The 12,661-nt window shown below is 66.6% G+C and overlaps 1 protein-coding gene across 1 annotated transcript in view; it reads left to right on the plus strand.

Annotated features, from left to right (window-relative positions):
• Positions 1–333: 333 nt before the first annotated feature.
• Positions 334–12,661, plus strand: part of ZNF469 (zinc finger protein 469) — a 47,152-nt gene continuing 34,824 nt past the window's right edge. Inside the window, exon 1 of the mRNA XM_081791349.1 lies at positions 334–661. The gene's annotated coding sequence lies outside the window, so the exon portion shown is untranslated. The remainder of the gene's footprint in view (positions 662–12,661) is intronic.

Below are 12,661 nucleotides of genomic sequence, written 5' to 3' on the forward strand. Positions count from 1 at the left end.
GGGTGGAGGAGCCACCGGAAACCACACGGACACACTTCGGCCCCCCGGTTTTGAAAATAGTGCGGAGCGCGTCGGGCGCCTCCGAGCGGCTCAGCGCTGCCAGGCCGGGGTGGGCTGGCGAGGGGTGCGGGCCCGGGCTTGGTGGCTCCATACCTTTCCCATCAGGGACCCGGATCACCAGAGCGCGTCCCGTGAAACAGACACCTAGGAAGAGTGCTGCTAAAAATAGCTGGGGGGGTGGGGGGGGGGGCGGGGGTGGGACGCAGGGGTTTGAAGTTTGTAACCGAAGCCGGCTGTGCCTGGGGGCCGACCGCGCGCGCTGCCCAGGGCTGGGCGGAGGGCCCCCCGGAGCACCCAGCCGCTGCCGGGAGCTTGTTCGCGAGGATTGGCCCCGCGCGCGCGGCCCGACCTGGGAAGCGGGTGGAGGCCGCTCCCCTCCTCTCCCCACCCCGCCCGCAGGGGCAGAGCGCGGCGCAGCAGCAGCGGCGGCGGGGCGGCTCGGTGCCCGGCGGGCGGGCGGCCCGTCTGCGCGGCCCGGGCGGCCTGCGGTCGGGATGAGGACTGCCCTCCGCGCCCAGAGCGCCGGGGCCGCCGCGGCCGTGCCGGGAGCTCGATCGTGTCCGCCAGCGCGGCGAACGGAGCGGGGCCCTCGGAGCGGGAGGTGAGTGTGGCCGCGCGGCGCCTGGGCAGTGCGCGCGGACCGGGGGTTTGCGCGGCGGGTCACCTGGCCGCCCGCGACCCGCCACGTCCCGGGCGCCCTCGGCGGCGCGCCGCTCCGGCGGGGCCGGGCGACCCTCCCCGCGGCCCCCCCCGCCCCCCCGACCCCGCTCGCCCGGCCCGGGACGCGCCGCGCCGCGAACGCCAGGGCGCGCCGGGGGGCTCGGCGGGGGCCGCGGCGCTTCGAGGCCGGCCTCCGCCCTGCCCGGCGCCGCTCGCGGAGCCCGGGCCGGCCCCGCGGGGCGCTTCGCAAAGTGCAGCCCAGCGCCCGCCGCTGCGTGCCCGCCGGGGCCGCAGAGCGGGGCCTCCGGAAAGCCGGGCCTCCGGGGAGCGGGGCCGGGGCGGGGGCGCGCGCGCGCGCGGCCGCGGGCCGGCTCATTCATTGCGGGCCGGAGCGGCTGCCCCCACCCCCACCCCCACCCCCGGAGCCCGGCTGCCGCCTCCTCCGGGCTGCCCCCGGGGCGTGCCGCCCCCGCGCTCGGCCGGGCGCGAGCCGGCCGGGGCGGCAGCGGGGGCAGCGCGCGGGCCCGGGCGGGTCTTTCGGGCGCCCGGGGCTCCCCGCCGCTGCGCTCTTGCGGGGAGGCCACGCGGCGCCCACACCCGGCCCGCGCCCCTGGCCGGCCGGGCGCGCCTAGGGAGTCGGGCCGGAGGGACCCGTGGGGACGCGGCGCCGCGCGGCGGCGGCCGGAAGGGAAGGCCAGCCGGGGCTCGCGGGGACTTCCCGCGGTCACCCAGATCCTGCCCCCCGCGCCCTGGGCCACGGAGGCAGCGGGGTCGGAGGGACAGACGGGGCTTCGCTTGGGCTGGCCTCCTGCGCTCTGGCGGTGGCTGAGGCCCTTAACTCCTTGCGGACCGCTCTTCGGCCGCTGGCTCGGGATGGGTAGGGACTGTGCCACGTGTTACTGTGTGGAAGGCTCCTATCCTGATCGGGGGTACCCCTAGTGTCGGTGAGGAAACCGAGGATCAGAGAGGTTAGGTAACCGGGCCGATGCCGCACAGCCAGAGAGCGGCAGGGGCCGGTGCCTCTCCCGGTGCCCTCACTACTGCCTGTTGGTTGAGCAAATGCAGACGGAGCCCTCTCTGTGCCCCACGCCACCCCAGGAGCCCCCAACCCAGCAAGCCCCTGCCTCCCCGATAACGAACCAGACAAGCAGGTAAAATGCCAGGTTGGTATCGGGCTGGGGCGGGGGAGGGGGGCGGCTGGCGGGAAGCTGGGACAGATTACAGTCTTAGGAAGGAAGGGCGGCCAGGGCAGCCCCTGAGGTGCCCAGGAAGGAGGGCGTGCCCTCATGTGCCATGTGCCCGGCCTGGCAGCTTCCAGAAGCACAGGGCAGAGCTTGTCGAGAGCCTCACCCGGGGAGGAGTGTGTGAGGCAGAAAGGAGGCTGGGGCACCTCGAGGGGAGCGCGCGGCCCCCACGGCATCTGGGCGGGGGGCGGGGGGTGGGGGTGGGGAGGCACCGTGGAAGGGTGAGTGGCCCCTCTGCCTGTAGCCCGGGCCGGCTGCAGCCAGGGGCAGCGTGGGAGCCGTCAAGTCCCGGGACTTCAGGGTCAAAGACAACTCAGAGATCAACTTAGAGACAACTCCCTCATCACTGCCCCAGTTTCCCCCAGACCCTGCCTCCAGGTTACTGCCTCTGCTTGAATACCCCCATCGCCGGGGACCTCACTGCCTGTCACAGCCACCCATCCCATGGTCCCACCCCTACAATGTGCCGGAGGTTATGAGAAGGCTGTGCTGCAGATTGAGGGGAAAGCCTCCTACCTGTCTGTGGTTTCTGTCGACTCCGGTCCTGTCATCCTGAGGAGCACACGGCACATCGGGTTAAGTCTTACACACGGTTGGCTTTGGAGAATGTTAATAGAGAGATTATGTCCCCTTGAAGCCTAATCGTGTCGGGTCCTGCGCCTTTTCTGACTTGACATTCCGGGTCAGGCATCATCCCGCCTCCCTCCCTGGGAGAAAGTCAGCGGGTCTCCTCCCCGACTTCACGTCCGCTCGACGCCGGGGTGGCCTGGAAGCAGAGACCTGTTCCCACCTCCTTTCTTCTGGAACCCCGCCACCACTGATGGTGCCAAAGAGACATCAGTTCACACTGTGGATTCCTCCGGAGCCCGGAGACTTCCTAGCCAAGCCCCACCCCCACCTTCCTCCTGGCTTTGACTCTTACTGAGATTCGGTTACCCGTCTGCTTTCTCTCCAAGATGAGGGGCTCAGAGTTCAGGGGAGGTGGTGCGGTGGGGAAGGGTGCAGGCTCCAGAAGCAGCTGCCCGGGGCTGTGTGGGCAAGCCCCCAGCGTCCCTGAGCTCGACGTCTCCATCAGGAGAGTGGGGAGACCTGCCCGGGCCCAGGGGCGGGCCGAGGTACCGGTCACCCACAGCACGGGCCTGACACGCTGCGAGCACAGCAGACGCTAGCTCTGGTGGGTTCCCCCCCCCCCACACACGGCCGGGGAGACCCGCGGGGCCCGTGGGAAGGACCCTGCAGACGCAGCCAGCTCCTTGCCCACTTCTCCCCGGCCCACCCCAGCCGGCTGGCCCACCTCCACTTTGGTTCATTCTACATGGGTGCAGAAGGGACGAGACCGGGAAGGGTGTGACCAGCTCCCCGTCCCACCGCTGCCGACAGCTAAAGCTGGAAACCTGCATTCCAGGCTGGCCGCCGTCCCACCCCGTTCTCCTCCCTGACCGCAGTCCCCGGGGCCCATTCTCGGGACGCTGCTCCCCCTGTCCACCTCCTGCCTGTGACCTCACCCCCCGCCCCCCCGCCGGACACCCAGCATCCTGTCTCCCTTCTCCACCTGCCAGCCGCCTCCTTGCCATGGCGTGCGGTCCCCTGCCCCGTCAGAACTGCCCTCTGCTCCGCCATCAACCCTTCCGGCGTCCCACCCTTCGTCGGGGGCGGGCGGTCACATGTCCGCCTTTCAAAGCCCTGTCCCTGCCGAGCCCGACGGAGGGGCTCTCGGCCCACACTGGCCGGGGGATCCTGGGGTCCTGTTGCCAACCTAGTTCTCTGATAGAACCCGCCGACTGTGTGTTGGAGGCTGAACGGAGCGTGGTGGAGGATGTAGGATAGAGACGGACGGCCTCGCAGGTGCCAAGGTCCTGTTTCTTTGGCCTGTCCCTTGCTGGTTTATCCTCACTGTGTCTCCGTAGCCGTGGCTGGGGTGACAGATACTGTCCTCGGGGACCGATTGCAATCTTATACTTCAGTCCCGCCGTGAGGTCAGCTGAGGACCCACCGTTTCCCTGGGTAGAAGGAAGAGTGGGCCTGTACAGTTGAGCAGGTCGTTCACTGCACAGGGACACCCAGCCCAGACTCTGCTTAGCAGGCGTCTGCACGCTGTGGGGCCGTGTCCACCCAGGGAGCCACCCAAAGGTACCCAGAGCGGGAGCGGCGGTCACACTTTAGACCGCTGTCCTTGCTCCTGAGGACGTCACTCGCGTCCTGTCACGTACGGGCGCGGGAAGCCGCCCCTTCTGGGGGCCGGAGAGGCAGACCTCTATCACCGCTGGCCTCCTCCCCCGTCGGTGCTGCCGAGCGTCCGGGACCCTCAGTATTGTGGGTCAGCGTCCCTCTCTCGTAGATGCTCCCTTGGCCCCGGCGCGTCAGGCCAGCTCTGGGGAGGGCTGGGAAGCGGGGTGGCAGGCCAGGCAGGGGACCCCCCGTCCCGCTTCCCAGCCACCAGAGAGTGAGGTCAGCGACTCCATCGGCCGTTTGGGGGCCGTGACCCCGGCGTCGAGCTATAGGTTTTCTGCTCACTACTCACCCAGCCCTTGTCGGGATTGAGATGGTCTCTGAGAATGACACCTCTGTTCACACAGATCAAGCTTTGGGAAGGAGTGTCCCAAATAGAAGCTCCACGTATGACCGTGGGGTGGGGGGTGGGGGGGGGACGGCAGGGCTCGTCCGGGGCCCCGGGCTTTGCCGGCCAACCCTGATGGTGGCCCCAGGCCGCCTTGCCACCCTGTTTCCCATCACCCAGTGCTCGAAGCCTCTGGGAGCCGCCGCAGAGCCGTGCCCCCTCCCCCAGGGCGGCCTCCTTTCGCAGGGGGCCTGGAGGGGGAGCAGCGTGGGCGCGGGGACCCCTCAGAGCCCCCGGCCAGCGCCCGCGCCCTGGCTGCGAGGCCAGGACTAGGCAGCGATGCCCCACGGGGGCCGGGTGAGGCCACCTTCCGGGCACAGCTGGACCCCAGGGACGGCGGCCGGCGAGGGGCGGAGGCCGCGGGGCCGTGAGGGGGCGCCCACGACAGCGGGCCCCCTCCTCACCCCTCGGGCCCTGCTGCGGGGCGGGCGGGACAGGGCAGGACGGGGACATTCCATCCCTGGCCGCCTGCTCCCAGCCTGTGTCCTGACTCAGGGCTCCTCACAGGGCCCGTGTCCCAGGCAAACAGGCCAAACAAAATCCACATTCATGAGCGGCCACTGAGGCTTTCCGACGGCCTGGGTACAGATGCCGCCTGCAGATGCGGCCGCTGCATTTTCCACATTCCTGCAGGGCCGCTGGGCCAAGGTGTCCGTGTGCAAACAGCGCCCGCCCCCCCGGCCCCCGTGTGGCTGGCCGGGAGCCGCCCCCTGGGGACCCTGCAGAGCGGGGCTTCTCTGGGCTTGTGCTGGGGCGGCGGGTGTTGGGGGGGGTTGGTGCCGAGACCCCTGACTGGACGGGGCGGAGGGGGCCCGGGACCGGGGCCGGGTGCTGGGGGACGTGTGCCCTCGGCAGGGGCGGTGTGCCGGCTGCTGGTGGGCCATCCCATGTCCTCGGTCAGCCCGACATGGTGGGGACACCTCGCACGGCACCCGGCTCACCCTTTTAAAGGGCAAGTGCTGTGGTTTTAGTGCCTTCACGAGGCCGTGCGACCACGACCACTGCCTCCTTCTAGAACACTTTCATCCCCCCGAAAAAAACCGTGCACCCTGCGGCGGTCACCCCCCCCCCCCCCCGCCCCCGTCGGCCCTGGAAACCACGACTCCACTTTCGGCCTCTCTGGATTTGCCTGCTCAGGACATTTCACATGAATGAAATCACAGTGTTTTTCTTTCTGCGACCGCCTGACGTTTTCTGGTCGTAACGTCATCACGGGGCGTCCGCGTTGTGGACGCTTCGGTGCCTCGTCCCTTTTTGTGGCTGAGTAATACTCCGCTGTGTGGCCGGACCCCGTGGCGTGCATCACATCCACCGGCGGCTCTCGGCTGCCGTGAGCGGCGCTGCCGGGGGCACGTGTGAGCGCATCTTTGTGGGGCGTGTCTCTGTACTTCTCCAGGACGGGGTCCGGGAGCGGGACCCCGGGGTCCGTGGCGGCACACAGATGGGGAAGTCGGGGCAGAGAGAGTGGCAGTCACAGTCTCAGGGACTGTCCTGCGGGACCCTCTGCCCTCTGGCCCCTGCCCCAGCCTGAGGCTTCTCCTGGGCACCCGCCGTCCACACACGTTTCCCGTCCTCTTCCTCACAGCGTCCCTGGAGGGAAGGGCCCAGACCCTCAGGGAGGGACCTGCTACAGTGCCGGAAACTTCTACCGCTCTTCCTTCTCCCAGCCTTCCCCTCACACTGCAGAGAGGGAATAATCGCATGATTATGGGGCACTGACCCCAGGAGACCCAAACATCACTCACCGAGGTCTGGTGATCAACGGGGCTTTAGCTCTGGCCTGCCCCAACCGGGACCCAGGGACCCCCGAGCCTGTCCTGTGGCTTTAGCTCTGGCCTGCCCCAACCGGGACCCAGGGACCCCCGAGCCTGTCCTGTGGCTCTTTTCAGAGTTCCATAATGCACGATCAGAATGGACATACCCAGTAAGTACCAGAATCCACCACTCTTACCCCAGAGAGGTGAAGACATCTGCCCGAAACCCACCCAGCAGGGAGCTGTCAGAGGCCTCGGGGGCTCAGGCCAGGCCACCTAACCTGACGCCGGGCACACAGGGCAAGGGGCGCCCGCCTTCCCTGGCTCTCGCGGGCAATGGCTGACAGGCGCTCCGGGGCACCGCCAGGCTGGCCCTTGCTGAGCGGTATCTCGCGGGGACACAACGGCAGCAGGGTCAGAGGTGCTGGGGGCTCGGCGTCCCCCTGGGCCGTCTGACTTCTCCTCAGCCATACGTAACCGGTGCTCAGAGTCCCCCCAGGACGGCCACAGTGCTGGGCGCCCTCTGTGCGTCCCGCATGTATGTAGCGGCCACCGGCACACGGCCGCTCGGGGGCCGGGCTGTGCTCCGGTGCCCCCCACCCCCACTGCGACAGTTCACAGTCTGGCCGGGGCCGTCGGGGACGCGGGCAGTGGCTTTGCGCTTAGCACCCGGAGGAAAGTCCGCAGGTGCCTGACGGGGGCCTCTGGTGGGGCCGGGAGAGAGGATGAGACACAGGAAGTGGGGGGCCACCGACTCTAGAAAGAGGAGGGCAGGACCGAGGGGGGCCGGCCCCACTGTGGGAGAGAGCCCTCCAGCCACCACTCTGACAGGGCTCCCATACCACAGCACAAGTCCGTGGCCCCTTTGCCCCAGGCCACGAGGGCCCCATGAGGGGGCAGCCGAGGAGAGGAAGACACCCCCGCGGGGTCCTTGGCCAGCTCTGGGACAGTCACCACCCCTCCCCACTCAACATGTGTGCATCGGGGGTGTGAGCCTGCACCTGTGTGCACACGTGTGTGCCTGCGTGTGTTCACGTGTGAGTGTGCCCTGAGCACGTGCGTGTGTGTGCGTGAGAGCGTCACTGTGTCTGAGAGCGGGCACGTCTGCGGTTCTGCGCGAGCCGGGGACCAAGGTGCACAGGCAGTTTTGAAAGCGATGGGAGCCGCATTTAAGGACGCAAAGCCAACGATGCAGTTCGTTTTCTGTAACACGTGACATCGGAAATAGCATCACCGCGGCGCTCAGTGTAAAACCGAGGCAGAGTCCGGTGCGTGTTTTATGTTTAATCGGAGTCTCCGCTCCGACCAGCCCCTCACGGGCTCTCAGTGTGCCTGTGGCCGCCGCGCACCTCGGCGTCCGGGTGTCCCTCAACCGCGGAGCCCCTGGATGCCCATCCCCCCACACCTCTTCCCCCACGGCCTCCAGGAAGCCCCTCCAGACTTCCGTTCCTTCTCTGAGCCTCAGTTTCTCGGACTGGGGTCAGCGGCCCCAGATCAGACGCCCGGCCTCGCCCAGCTGTGCGATGGGGTGGCCCTGGGACCTGCCTCTTAACAAGCTCCCCTGGAAACCGCGCCCACGTGCGGCTCAGGACCCGCTGAAACTCTCACCTTTTCTCCCCTGGATGCCGTGTTCCTGGCACCCGGGTTGGCACCACGCCCCTTGCTCACCGCCAACCCGTGGCACCGTGCTATTTTTCCCTCCTCGTGATGTCCAGAAAACTCCTACCCATCCTTCAAAACCCACCTCCCATCCTGCCCCGCCTCCTCTCTGAGAAGGTTTCCCCCACCCGAGGCGGCACGAGTCCCCTTCCCTCCTTGCTCCCTTCTGAACCCACCCCGCGTGTGCCGGTCCCACGTCTCAAGTCCCCGGGGTGCCTCTCCTCTCTGAGCGCCTGGAGCCCGGCCAGGCCCAGGCACCACAGAGCAGCCTTGGAGTGTAGATGTGGAATGAATCTGGGCGCGCGTGGGCGGAACGGTCTCTCTGCAATCTCAGTAAACATCTGGCCGCGGGACCTGGCAGGAAGCTGACCTCGCGGGTGCCACTCGGCTGGCAGCTGTGCCCCATTTATAAATACACGCTAAACGCGGACCGGCCCACGTGCATTCCTGCTCCCCGCCCTGGAGTGCCCTCCCAGCGGAAGAAAGACAGCCGGCGGCCCTCTGCGCCCGGCCACGGCGGTCACTCCCGGTGAGTGGGAGCGTGCCCGCCGCAGGGTCAGCTCGGGGCCTGCAGAATCCGATTGTTATCTGAGCGAGCTCGCCGACGTGCCTGTTGCCGAGGCTGCATTTAGCTCTGGGAAAGGCTCCCCATCCCAGCAGCGTGCTTTTCTTGGATGTCTAGGCTGTATTTATGCCGGGCCGGTGCCTGGGGAATAATTAACGTCTCGGAAGCTCCCGGAGGGGCCCGCCGTTGGGCAGTGGGCACCTGGGTCTGTGCGCTTAGGCCTGAGGACCTCCTGTGCCTGGCCCCCCAGAGCAAGTAAAAGAGCGAACCCGGACTTTCCCCAGGCTGCTCTGAGCCGAGCCCCACAGGGACCAGGAGACCCCATCGCGGAGGGGCTGGAGGAGGGGCTCAGGGTGAGGCTCAGCCGGGCAGGCGTGGGCCTTCGTCCCAGCATTTCGCCTCCTCCAGCCTCGGTCCCCCCCACCCGTCCCTGGGCCTCACAAGTCCTGCCTTCCGGGAAGTGCTTTGCCAGCCATGGGGCAGGACCGCTGTCTGGCAACTGGCATCGTTCCCGCAGAAGGCGGCGTGGACGCCCCTTGCCCAGCTTTCTGGCCACCGGGCGTCTCAGGCCCGTGCCGTCCGGGACAGTGGCAAGGCCCCCAGGTGTGGGCAGCCATGGGGCCTCGGCAGGAAAGGGCTCGCCGTCTGTTACCGGCGCCGTCAAGAGAAGCAGGGTGCAAGGTAGCCGATCGCTTCCGATCCCTCAGTGGCTTCGTGTGGAAAAGAAAGAGGGGTCGCGAATTTCGTGAAGATTTTCTTTAACCGACGTAACAAAATACCCTCATCCCAACGTGTAGTCTCCGTTTCTGAGAGTTGTCAGGGGCCCCCGGGGTGGAAGGCCGGGCACGTGCACATGTGCGGGGCGCCACGGCGTGGCAAGTACCCGGGGCAGCCCACAGGATGCCCGGACGCCCCACCAGCAGGTGCACCAGCCGGCTCCTGCCCCTCGCTCCCTCGGGCCATGTGGGCATCTCCCCAGCCGGCCGGCGAGCACCTAGAACCAGCCGGGCCTGGTCGTTTCATGGCCCTGGAAGGCAGGGGACGGGCAACGGTGTCCACGGAAACTCAGGCCTCAGGATTGTGCACGGTCATTTGCGTGTGGTCTCTGTCCTCGGGGTCCCCACAGGCACCTGGCCCATCCCAGAGCGCCCAGACCTCTCAACCTGTCCTGTACCCCCTCCCTGCTCCCCTGTGCCCCCTTGACTCCCCTGTGCCCCCTCCCTGCTCCCCTGAGCCCCCTCCCGACTCCCCTGTGCCTCCCTGACTCCCCTGTACCCCCTCCCTGCTCCCCTGTGCCCCCCTCCCTACTCCCCTGTGCCCCCTCCGTGTTCCCCTGTGCCCTCTCCTTGCTCCCCTGTGCCCCCTCCTTGCTCCCCTGTGCCCCCCAACTCCTCTGTTCCCCCTCCCAGCTCCCCTATATCCCCTCCAAGCTCCCCAGTACCCCCTCCCGGCTCCCCTGTGCCCCTCCCGGCTCCCCTGGGCCCCCTTCCAACTCCCCTGTGTCCCCCTAACTCCCCTGTACCCCCTCCCTGCTCCCCTGTGCCCCCTTCCTGCTCCCCTGAGCCCTCTCCCGACTCCCCTGTGCCATCCCTGACTCCCCTGTGCCCCCTCCCGACTCCCCTGTGCCCTCTCCTTGCTCCCCTGTGCCCCCCAACTCCTCTGTTCCCCCTCCCAGCTCCCCTGTATCCCCTCCAAGCTCCCCAGTACCCCCTCCCGGCTCCCCTGGGCCTCCCCCCTGACTCCCTGCTCCCCCTCCCGGCTCCCCTGGGCCCTCTCCCAACTCCCCTGTGTCCCCCTAACTCCCCTGTGCCCCCTCCCTGCTCCCCTGTGCCTCCAACTCCTCTGTTCCCCGTCCCAGCTCCCCTGTATCCCCTCCAAGCTCCCCAGTACCCCCTCCCGACTCCCCTGTGCCCCCCCAACTCCCTGCTCCCCCTCCCGGCTCCCCTGGGCCCCCTCCCAACTCCCCTGTGTCCCCCTAACTCCCCTGTACCCCCTCCCTGCTCCCCTGTGCCCCCTTCCTGCTCCCCTGAGCCCCCTCCCGACTCCCCTGTGCCATCCCTGACTCCCCTGTGCCCCCTCCCGACTCCCCTGTGCCCTCTCCTTGCTCCCCTGTGCCCCCCAACTCCTCTGTTCCCCCTCCCAGCTCCCCTGTATCCCCTCCAAGCTCCCCAGTACCCCCTCCAGACTCCCCTGTGCCCCCCCAACTCCCTGCTCCCCCTTCCTGCTCCCCTGTGCCCCCTCCCGGCTCCCCTGTGGTGGCTTTGCACCCACTGGCCTCCCTGCCCTGGGACCTGGGCCACACTGCCTCACTGCTGGCTCAGGTGTTCCCCGGGGGTGAAATGGCCCCGCACCCCTCTACCTGGCGGCAGACTGTGTAGGCGGGACCTCAGGGGCAAGTTTCTCTTCCAATCACGGACAGCCAGTTGGGAGGCTCGGGAAACAGGTGGATGTACAGATATAGCTACAAGCAGGCCTGTGTTACCGCGGGTGGTTTGTGTATATGAACACGGCCCCGGGCGTGTTGTGCGTGATACTGTGTGCCACACACGTGTCATGTTGCGTGACTCAGTGTTAAAGGTACGACCGTGGCTGTGCGTGTGCAAACTGCGCACCCGGCCTGTGTGTGCCGTCCTGGGCACCACGTTCCGGGCACCGTGCTAGGACCACGCCCAGATTGCTGGTGTTTTCACGGACCCCCCTGGCTGGGTCACGGGAGTGCCCTGGGACTGGAGGCTCGAGCTGCAGGCCCAGCAAGGAGAAGGGCTTGAACCCAGACACGCGAATCTAAAGTCCTCTGTCACCCGTGTTTGGTCGTCCTGCAGCCCGGGGCCAGCGACCTTCCGGAACATGTGCCCCCGGCCTCGGGAGGTCGTTGTAGGTCGGTCCCGCCCAGTGGCCCCGATCGGTCAGGGCACTCGCTGCGTTCAGACGGCCACCGGCCGCCCCTCTAGACACGTGTCCCTGAAGGTCACGACCCTGAGCTATCCGAGGTGAGCTCTGCCTCATCTTCCCTGGCTGGTCACCCCCCCTGCGGGTACGTGCGGCTCCTGGAGGGCTTAGGAGGGGTCAGACCTGCACCAGGCAGACACCCACGGGGATGCCCTGCACCCCTTCAGCACCTCCACGACCTGCCTTCCACCGCCACTCGGTCACTTCTCCTTGTAACCCTACTTGTAGCTTGGCTGTCAGCCGTATGTTCACATCCTGGCGCTTTGGGTGACTGCCAAGTGACAGAAACACAAGTCACACAGCGTGAAAGGGACCTACTGGCTGGTGGGACTGAAAATAACTTGATGACAAGTGGGCTTCAGGCACTGTTGGATCCAGGTTCCCAGACAGCGCCTCAGGAGTCAGCCTCTCTTCGTCTCACGGCTCTGCCTTCCTCTGTGTTGGCCCCACTCTCGGGAGACCCTCCGGAGGGTGGCAAAAAGGCCCCCACGGCTCAGGCCCCTGTCCCGCCTGCCACCACCCCAGCAAGAGGTCCCAGGGAAGCCTCTCGTTGGTGGATCTACGCCCACTGTCCACTCCGTCTGCATGACCAAGGGACAGATGCAGGGCCCTGGGACGAGTCTGGGTCACATGGGCTAACCTTTCTTTCCTTCTCCCCCAGTCTTTGGCTCTTTCTCATGTGGGTCTGCTGGCTCCCTCCCAGCTACTGGGGAAGGTTAGGGTAAAGAAGGAGGGATATTGGGCTGGAAAGTTTCAGGATTTTCCCATAGGTCTGGGAGCGCAGGGCTGTGTACCTTCCTACGTTCGTGATCTTTGCCCAGCAAATAAATACGAATCCAAACATTTATGTAAGTATTATGTACGTATATGTGAGATAGAGGAGAGTGGTGGGTAGTTATGTAGGTAGTCAGTGAAGGGATAGAGACAGACATAACAGAGTGATAGGTGATAGGTCAATAGGTAGATAGAGATAGATGATTGATTGATAGATGATAGATTGATAAATCAGTAGATGATAGATCAATACACAGATAGAGATATAAATGGATATAAACATAGCTAGATAGATGATAGATGGATAGATTCTCCCCTGCAAGATTTCTTTTGGGCATTTGTTTTTTTTTTTTTTTTTTTTTTTTTATTTATTTTTGGG

The sequence above is a fragment of the Panthera onca genome, chromosome E2 (genome assembly GCF_046562875.1).
Source record: "Panthera onca isolate mPanOnc1 chromosome E2, mPanOnc1 haplotype 2, whole genome shotgun sequence".
NCBI classification, from domain to species: Eukaryota; Metazoa; Chordata; class Mammalia; order Carnivora; family Felidae; genus Panthera; species Panthera onca.